The sequence below is a fragment of the Anolis carolinensis genome, chromosome 1 (genome assembly GCF_035594765.1).
Source record: "Anolis carolinensis isolate JA03-04 chromosome 1, rAnoCar3.1.pri, whole genome shotgun sequence".
In the NCBI taxonomy this organism is placed as follows: Eukaryota; Metazoa; Chordata; class Lepidosauria; order Squamata; family Dactyloidae; genus Anolis; species Anolis carolinensis.
Window position 1 is genome coordinate 277,889,242 of NC_085841.1, and position 9,637 is coordinate 277,898,878.

At 40.2% G+C, this 9,637-nt stretch overlaps 1 long non-coding RNA gene across 1 annotated transcript in view; it reads left to right on the top strand.

Moving 5' to 3' along the window:
- LOC134295398 (uncharacterized) overlaps positions 1-9,637 on the top strand; it is a 38,893-nt gene that overhangs the window by 15,912 nt on the left and 13,344 nt on the right. The window lies entirely within an intron of this gene.

Here is a 9,637-nt window from a genome sequence, read left to right on the forward strand (position 1 = left end):
AGCACTCGGAACTCGGCTATATACTGAGACATAGGTCTGTCTCCTTGGAAAAGGCGACGGAGTTTGTGACCGGCTGCCTCCAAATTGTCCTCGATTCCCCAAGTCTCCTTGAGGTGGTCCAAGAAGTGTTGCGCTGATCTTAGGTGTGGAGAGGCTTGGTCGAACAGTGCCGTCGCCCAGCTGGCCGCTGGCCCGTCTAGAAGACTGTAAACCCATGCCACTTTGATGTCTTCTTGGGGAAACTCGGCAGCACGGGCCTCCAGATAAGCTTGACATTGGCGACGGAAGACATGAACCTTAGAAGCTTCTCCAGTAAACTTGGTTGGCAACGCCATGGCCGGAAGACGAACTCCGCGTTCCTTCAAACCCCTTATTTCTCCATCCTGTGCATTGAGCTTATCACGGATTCGGTCCACCTCTTCCTTGTCGATGGTGTAGGTAATCGGCTGGCCGCTCGGCCCAGGTACGGTTCCGGTAGACATTCTGGCCGAGGTTAATTGGTGCTTAGGGGGGCGGAGTCAAACTGTCACGACCCAGGCTGCAGAGCACCAATAACCATACACAGAGGCCAGAATCTATCTAATATCTTTATTGTAGGAATATATAAAGTTAATAAAAACAAGTGTAGAAAATAGTCCAGAATTAGACCTTTCAGGAAAGGTCAGAATTAGTCCAAAAAAGCAATGTCCAATAAGAAATATTAAGGTCCAAAGTTGTAATCCAATAACCGAAACACTCACTTTGCCAAGCAAAGTGAGGGGAGATGACAAGGTCCTTTAGTCCATGAAACTTGAGCGAGGCTAGAAAATAACTTGATACTTGAAACAAGGCTTGAACGTGGAACAAGGTAACTAAGAACAAGAACAAGGTCCGTGGAATAACTTGATAAATCCGTGGAACAAGGCAAGGATTGATCCTGGGAAACAAGGCAAAGTCCGTAGATAAACAAAGGCTGGGAAGCAAGGCGAAGGCTGGATAGCAAGGCAAGGCTTGAGCAGGAGCGAGGCTTGAACCGGAGCGCGCTGTCCAGACACAACTCGCTCCGTAGGCTGACGAATTGACTCCGCGAAGTTACTACGCGGGTAAAACACCTAAATAGAGTCTAGCTTCCCGCCGAAGCAGTTCTCTGGGAATCAGAACCGAAAGCTAACTCTGAGACCAGATGTGAGACTCCCCAAAGATTCTCACGAGAAGCAGTCTTAATTGGCCACATTCTTAGCTGCAATCCTCGCACTCCTGCGCGAAGCTGAATCTAAACTTCTCTGTTGTTTACAAAACTCCCGACGCAAGAATACGGGAGAAGTAGGCTCTGGGCTTGTTTGACATACTTCTGGGAGACAACTTTCTTGCAGGTGCAAGGTTCCCAGATCTGCCTGGGAAAGATCTGGCTGAGAGGAATCCAGTTCAGACTGGGAAGGTAAAAAACCCAAGTTTTCATCTTCATCAGGAATTACAATGTCCTGAGCAGGACTACAAGGCCCATGAGTCATCACATTTATCTATAATTACAGTGAAAGCGAGGAAAACAATTGTGTGTAGACAGTGGGGTGAAAGTAGAGACCAGAGACCAAAAAAGCAAAAGAAGATAAAACCAGGAGAGGAAAGATAAATAAATAATAAAAATTAAAAAATAGGTGTAAAAAAAAAAAGAAAAAGAAAAAAAAAGAAGAAAAAAGAAAAAAGTTTTTTGGATGACTTCCTATTGACCTCTTGAGGGTTCCAAATCTTGTAGTCTGTTTTCATCTCTGGTATTAACAGTCTTGTAGTTTTGGTGTATATCACATATCAAATAAGTCTATTGTTAAATTATATCCTTCTTTATGAATGAAGTCTCTGAAGCCCAGCCAGTCTGTTTTTTCTTTGACTTCTCTTAGTCTTTGAGTTAACGTATCCATTTGTATTATATCAAGCAGTTTTAAAATCCAATCGTTGATGGACGGTACCTCCTTTTGCTTCCATATTCTAGCTACAACTGTTAATTGCATTCCTTGGGTACATTCCTTGTTTAGAGTGACAGACTCTCTGATGTCAACAACCTTAGGTTCCTGGTGATTTAATTTTACATACATTGACCTATGTTTTGACCTGTCATAAACAGGTCAAAGGAAAGAAGGCAATTTCCTAGAACAATCTGAAATGTTGATTGATGGCAAGCTGCACGTGCTTTTAACTAGGTTGTTAATATTTCTTTGATTGCTTACATGAGGAAAACAACTTGTAAGGGTAAACAAGGTGGGGTCTGAAGTCATATGTTTGTGTCACTTTGGATTTTCATCAAATGCGTACATTTTTGCTGCAAGATAAACTTTTTTTCAACTCCTTGTTCTCATGCCTTTTTTTAAATATAAGAGTTAAGGTAGAATACTCACATTGACCCATGGATAAGTCAACCCAGGACTTTTGGGTCAATTTTTGACTAAAATTTCTAGACCTATATGTGCATGTCAGACATGCACATGATCTCTGGCCCATTAACGGTATATTTTCATTCTGGGCTTTTCATGCACAGCTGACATCTACATGCCCAGGCAAGGCAGTGAAATAAGCAGTTGAATTCATATTTTAACATGACACTTTCGGCCACTGCAGATTAAAGCCTCAGCTGTTCTCAGATCTTGCACTCTTTCAGCTGTCCTGGGCTCTTGGCTAATTGATCATGCTGAAAATCCTTCCACAGCCACAAAGAATTATTTGTTTCAAGGCATCAACAGTGGTGACATACTAAAGTCACAAAGTTCTATCTGTATTACAAATCTCTCTCCCCAACCACCCCACCCCCTAGCCACAATGAAGCACATTTATGAAAAAAAGAATAGGAACTTCAGTTCTCCCAAAAAGCATGATGTGGAAAAGCAACAGAAACTGAGAAATGGTACCTGAAGCAATCTCTTTATATATACTCTCTAACAAGATACTTTCTGTCTTTTTAAAGTACTCAACAGCTATTGGATTTGAGAAAATTATTTATTATATCTGTAAATTATTTTTATACTAGTTTACACATATGCATGCACACATGTCCTCACTGCGGGAGAATATGCGGGTCAAGAATCGGTCTCTTCAGCCACCTAAGAACCCACCCCCAAGATGGAAGACAATCGTCCTCGAGCTACGAGGGATTGCCTAAGTAAGTAAGTAAGCACACATGTGTATGAGAAATAATATTTTTGCAACTTATTCTTACTGTGGCCGTCTGTATTAATTTGTTTTTCACTTACGGTGATCCTAAGGCAGGCTTTTTTTGATAAAATTTCTCTGGAGGGAATTTTGCCTTTGCCTTCCCCTGAGTCTGAGTGTCTGTGACTTTCCCAAGATCTCCCAGTGAATTTTGGGAAACGCTGGTCTTCAGAGTTATAGTACAGTGCTCAAACCACTGCACCATGCTTGCCCTCGTGCATCATTGTTCTTATATAATAGGTGAGAAAATCAAAGCTATACCTGTAGGCAGTAGCGAAATAACTATGCCTCCTAGGTATGCAGATGTTGTGAAAACTTTTGACCACTCTACTTAAGCTCAACACACTTGGTCTGATTTCAGAACTTAAGTCGATTGGGATAGATTAACATTTGGATAGGATATAAACAGAGAAGATAAGGCTTGAAAAGAATCTTGTCTGAAAACCTGGGATGGTGCTGTTATCTGATCTAGCCAGCATTTCCAGTAGTAAGGAGTTTGCAGTCCAACAACTTCTGGAGGTTTACACATTTTCCATTTCTATTGTAGGGGTTTCAGGTACAGTTGTATGATTCTGTTTTATCCATGTTTGCTCAAGTCTTCCTGATTGTGTTCTGTGGTATATGTTGCCAAATAATTCTATAGGGTTGCAATTTTAAGAGTTCTCCAGAAATTTTACATAGGGTTGAATATGTCTGTATCAATTCTCTTTCCTATCATGATGATGATGATAAAGATGATTATCATCACCACCACCATCAATAACAACAAAACTAGCACCAAAACCAATTGATATGTTTATATTAATAAAATTTTCATGCATAACAAAACAATTACAAGCAGTGTCACTATTTGGAACACTGCATCATCTGATGATACCATACTGATCCCTAGGCTTTTTCAAATGAAGAAGGCAAATTGGCATTGAAGCAGGACCTATCACATGATGCCATGCACATACGGTTGAACGTCTGCCTCCTCCCAGTGATAATCCCCTGCTTTTAATGGGAAAAATCTACCATTAGTTACAAATTGTACCACATTCCCATTACTTACCTTGTGTAATGGGGCCCTTCCTCTTCTGTGCTATCATGTAGATACTGAAGTGATATTGGGGGTGGCGAGCAGGATTCTCCTCCTCTCCACTCCCCCCTTCACTATTCCCAAGGCAGTATTTTTTTTCTTTGAAGTTTTATTTGATTTATTGTATATTATCCATATCTGGAATTGTTTAAAATTATTTTTAAAAATTATGGAGCAGCAGGAAGGTGTGCCTACAGAGTTATGTGGAAGTAGGAGTGTGTGTTAGTAAATCAGTGCAGTTATGTGATGCAGACACATGTGATGGTACTTTTGCTGATATGTTGCAACTGTTGGTTACTGTGCAATGCCATGGAATGCAATAAAATCTCAAGATTGTGTTGTCGAAGGCTTTCATGGCCGGGATCACAGGGTTGTTGTATGTCTTTCGGGCTGTGTGGCCATGTTCCAGAAGTATTCTCTCCTGACGTTTCGCCCACATCTATGGCAGGCATCCTCAGAGGTTGTGAGGTATGGATAAACTAAGTAAGGAAAGGAAAGAATATATATCTTGTAAGAATCTGAATCACCCCAAATCATCAAGCACTAACATCTGATAGACTAGAACACTCAGATAATATATTGATATGCTAACTTTTCTTAATACAAAAAGCTGCTATCTAAGGCTGGATCTACACTGCCCTATATCCCAAGGATCTCATCCCAGATTATCTGCTTTGAACTGGATTATATGAGTCTAGACTGCCAGATAATCCGGAATAAGAAGATAATCTGGTATCAGATCCTGGGTTAAAGGGCAGTGTAGATTCAGCCTGAGACAGCCACCTTACTCTTTCTAGTGGAAGGACTGAGAGAGAAATGCTCTTACGTATTTGCACTGCTCTGTAACATTTATTGCCACAGAAGTGCCGGTGCTGGGTAAAGTATTGCATTTCTCCAGGACTTGGAAATGACATGTTTCAAGTAATAATATTAATTGCAGCTTGCTACTATTTTTGGTAACAAATGCACAATATAATTTTATTAGAGTAACACAAGCTATAAAATCATTATTTCTGGAAGGTTTAAGCATACTATTTTCTAATTACAGGCATACCTCTGTTAACAAATTTTCTGCTAAAGAAGCTCCTTTTACAAAGTCTTTTTATGGCAGTACAGTCATTTCTTGTCTTCTGTTTAGTTGAATTTTTTTTTTTTTGCTTTTATATTGCAGCATTGACATTGGGAGGTTGGTGAAGTAGGGCTCAAGACAGACCTTCAGTCCTGGGTTGCAGCAGTGTGTCTGCTGTAAACAGTGTAAATAAACTCTGGCCTGAGAAAGAATGGTGTTCTGCTTAGCATATCTCTTTGTTTTGAGCTGAATTTCAAATGTAAATCTCACAAGATTTCTATTAGTAAAGGAAAAACAATCAAAAAGTGGCAATTAGCATAATACTGTGCAACAAATTGCTACATTTTCTTGTTATGGGAAGGAATTTGAAACAGGTTACACAATAACTTTAAAAACAACATTCCAAACAATGTTGGGGGGAAAGTGGGAAATTTCCTGCAATAGAAGTACTATTTTAAGTATGGGCACATTCATTTGGCAGAATAATCCTTCCTTTAAAACAACCAAGCAAAAATGTTTTCCTAAAATGTAGCTTGAATGTGCTTATTGTTTTGTGACTTCAAGTCCTTTCAGACTTATGGCAACCCAAGGTGAAACTAAATTATCACATGGAAATTTTCTGAATAAATGCAGGAAAAGAAAATGCAAGGATTTGGCGCCATCTCATGTCCATGCCATGAATTGTGCATTACTGTATTTACATTGCAAGAAGTTGTTTGAAAGTGCTCAGTAGTTCATCCATCATAGAGGTTTTTATGCCTATATTTAACCCTAAACGGTTTGGGACCCGCCTACCTTTGTGACCGCATCTCCCGCTATGAACCCACTCGTCCTCTTCGTTCATCCGGTAGGGCACTTCTTTCGCTCCCGCCACCATCCCAGGCTCGGTTGGCGGGGACGAGGGAGCAGGGCTTTTCTATTGTTGCTCCCCGGATCTGGAATTCCGGAATTCCCTTCCGGAGGAGATCCGGCAAGCACCCACCCTGGCTCTTCCGCTGCGCCTTTGGATAACCGAGCCCATAGCTATAGTAGTTGCACAGGCCACCTCTTTGACTTGAAACACTGCACTTTATTCCTCTGCCCCATCTTAGAATATCACATTGCATTTTAGTTCTAGTGGTCCCTCCAGGCCATCCTCTCCTCCATCCCAGTGGTCTTTTTTTTTCTTCTTCCTCTTTCTTTGCAGATTCATGTTATTTGAGTGATTATATTCCTTCTGCTTATGTGATTGTTTTAGTCAATTGTTATGTTTTGTTTTTGTTTCTAATTCTTATAGCGTTTTATAGTGTTTTCAGTGTTTTATTGTACAATGTTTTATGCTGATTTTATATTGGAAACCGCCCTGAGTCCCTTTCGGGAGAGAGGGCGGTATACAAATAAACTTTTACTTACTTACTACTTACTATTTATACAATGCACACTAAGCCTCCTAAATTGGGAATGCAGTATATGTTTTAATTTACAGAATGAGCTCCTAAGGCATTCTGTCTTTTGATGTTCAGTAAAGGATAAGACCAACACATCCCACTCTAAATTTTGCAATTGCATCAGCTAATGTCTCCATAGATAGTTCTTTAACATTTCTAATCCAAAGTAAGAATGACTTTCTTGTAACATAACTTTTAATATTTACAGGAAGTTTAAATGGAATAAAAAGTTGGTGTTCTAAGAAGGCAATCCAATTGCAGAACTGGTGCATTTCATAGTTGCTAAATCCCACTGAGTGTTGCTTGCAAAGCAGAAGATAGTAAAATACTGTATTGACCTCTGAAAGATAACATTCCTTTCTACTTTTTAAAATAACATAAAGTGGCCAGGATGATAAGAATCATTTTGCATTTCAGGGTGAGATGGAAATCCCACATGGGTTTGGATATTGTAGATACATAGTTCCTCTTCTTCCTTTTTTCCTGCAGTGTTCTCCCCTCATCTTTCTGCCTTTTTCCTCCTTCTCAGGAGTTCTGACATCAGGAAGGAAAGAGGCACCTAAGATTGGTAATTATAAATTTTTGGGAATGTTTTAAAATTCTTACAAATAACATAAATAAAACAAAAGGAGGTATTCTTTTGAATTTCCCCACAGGAGCAGAACATGATTAGGGCATAATTCCGAGAAAGTTTCAAAACGTTTCACTCATGCACTGATTTTCTCTCCTACTGAGAGGAGGAGACAACTTGTGGGGAAAAAACAGGGAATTCTAGGACTTGGAATTCCAATTCTTGGAAGACCTAGAATTGGGAAAAAAACCAGCCTGTGATTGGTTGAGGCACAACATGCAAGGCAGCAAACATTGCTGCACTCAGCCCCATCGCCCTAATTGAGAAATAATGCTAACTTTACTAAGGGCCACCAACCCCCCCCCCCCCAGCAAATCACAAATTGATTACACTGTATGTTTACAAATGTAGCTCTTGAAACATTTCAGGGGGGTTACCATCAAGTTTATTTCCTGCATAAATGGCAAAGTAGCCCCAGGACTATCCCTAACATTAGACCCTTCCTTGTTATCTTTCTGACGACAGGCCAAAACCTTTTTATTCAGACTGGTTTTTAAAACTGAAATGAGCTAGAGGATGCTGAATTGTTTTTGACAGCTTTCTTATTATAGAATTGTATTTTAATTATTGTAATAACTGATTTAGTTTAATTCTCTTTGAATTTTTATGTTTTATATGTTTTAACTGTGTTTTTTTTATAAAGAAGTTATCCGCTTTGTGTCCCAACCAGGGAAATATAATCAAGCGACAACTACTAACACTAGTATTAATAAGCCAAGTAAGGCGATTGCTTCAGGAGGATGCTAGGAGTCTATTTGTTCTGTTAGTAGATAAAGCTTCCTGAAACTAGCCCATTGCTGTCAAATGAGATAGAATAGAAGGCTCTCTCTTAGTCCTAACCTCATTGCAGGCTCATTTAGTGAGAATATGATAGCAGGTGGACCTTCTCAGTGTCTGCTCCCACCTTCTGGAACTTCCTCTTACAGGAAACTAGATTGGCATCCTCTGCTCTCCTTCCATTGAAAAGCAAAGACCTTTTTATTCAACAAGGCAGTAAATTTTCCTCATTCCCCAATCCTTCCCAAGGGTTGGGGAATTCCAGTGGAGTACCATCATCTTTCCCCTTAGCCGGAAAAGAGGGGGGAGGGAAACAGAATAGAGAAGAATAAAACATAAAGAAAACAGAATACAACTCCCCTGTTACATCAGCTCCACTGGTTGCCAGTTTGCTACTGAGCACAATTCAAAGTGCTGGATTTAGCCTATAAAGCCCTAAATGGTTCCGACCCAGCTTACCTATCCAAACGTATCTCTCTCTATGAACCATCATGGAGATTAAGATCTTCTGGGGAGGCCCTGCTCTCGATCCCACCTCCTTCGCAGGCTCAGTTGGTGGGGACAAGAGACAGGGCCTCCTCAGTGGTGGCCCCTCAGCTGTGGAACTCCCTCCCCAGTTATATTAGAGCAGCTCCCTCTATCCTTGCATTCAGAAGGAAAGTAAAAACATAGCTATGGAACCAAGCTTTTGGAGAATAACTGCAGTGCAATAAATGAATGTTAAATCTGTGCAATGACAATTGGAATGGCCCAGGATTATGACTTTGGATTATATGATTTTAATAATTGATGTAATTGTTTTTAGATGTTTTAATTATCTGGTTTTGATGTAGATGTTTACCAATTGAATGTTATTTTAAGGCATTGAATTGTTGCCGATATGTGAGGCCGCTCTGTGTCCCCCTCGGGGTTGAGAAGGGTGGAGCACAAATATGATAAATAGATAAATAAATAAAGAGGTGAAGAAGAGATAAGAGAAGGAGTTACCCACCATCTGCCCTTTCATACCATGGGAAAAGAAGAACAGTGGGAAGGGAGAAGGAGAAAAGGGTGGAGTTCAAAGGCACCTTGTGGAAACAATGCTTCCCACCATTTTTCAGTCTCAGTCTCTCCTTCTCTCTTCCTAAATTCTCTCCAGCCTGCTAACATGTAAGGCAGGAGAGAGACTAAGAATCTGAAAGTGGTATGAGCAAGCCTCTCACAGCCACCACATTGAAGGTGGAAGCAAGTAGCTGTTGTGTGTGGAGAAATCAATGAAGTAGGATGCAGTTGTGATGAGTGCTGCAAAAATGGGACAGTACCTTGGGCAAAGAAAGATGAGTACAGTAGAGTCTCCCTTATCCAATGTTCTGGATTATCCAACGCAATCTGCCTTTTAGTAGCCAATGTTTTTGTAGTCAATGTTTTCAATACATTGTGATGTTTTGCTGCTAAATTCGTAAATACAGTAATTACTACATAAAGTTACCGTGTAT